The 304-nt window shown below is 55.9% G+C and overlaps 1 protein-coding gene across 1 annotated transcript in view; it reads left to right on the top strand.

Annotated features, from left to right (window-relative positions):
- EMH_0024750 (GAF domain-containing protein, putative) overlaps positions 1-304 on the top strand; it is a gene marked incomplete at both ends in the record, with an annotated part of 8,649 nt that overhangs the window by 3,975 nt on the left and 4,370 nt on the right. The window lies entirely within an intron of this gene.

The raw sequence follows: 304 nt of genomic DNA, 5'->3' as shown, positions 1-304 counted from the left end.
GCTGCCAGCAAACACTTCTTCTACACAACAAGTGAAGCTGCTGCGCTCTGTGAGTCTACAGCAGCAGCAGAACGCCACGAAGCTGCAGCAGCAGACAAAGACAGCTGCGGCCGCTGGTCTTCGCTGTCCTGCTGCTGCTGCTGCTGCTGCTGCTGCTGCTGCTGCTGCAGGCTTTGACCTGTGCGGCTACACACAACCGAATATAAAAGGGATAAACAGAGACTTTGGGGATCGGTCTTCACTATACACAAACACACCACTGGCACCACCTTGATACCAGCAGCAGCAGCAGCAGCGGCAGCAG

This window comes from Eimeria mitis, genomic scaffold, assembly GCF_000499745.2.
Source record: "Eimeria mitis Houghton genomic scaffold, Emh_scaff890, whole genome shotgun sequence".
NCBI lineage: Eukaryota > Apicomplexa > Conoidasida > Eucoccidiorida > Eimeriidae > Eimeria > Eimeria mitis.
The sequence above is the reverse complement of the archived record's forward strand: the minus strand, read 5'-3'. Positions and strand labels throughout refer to the sequence as shown.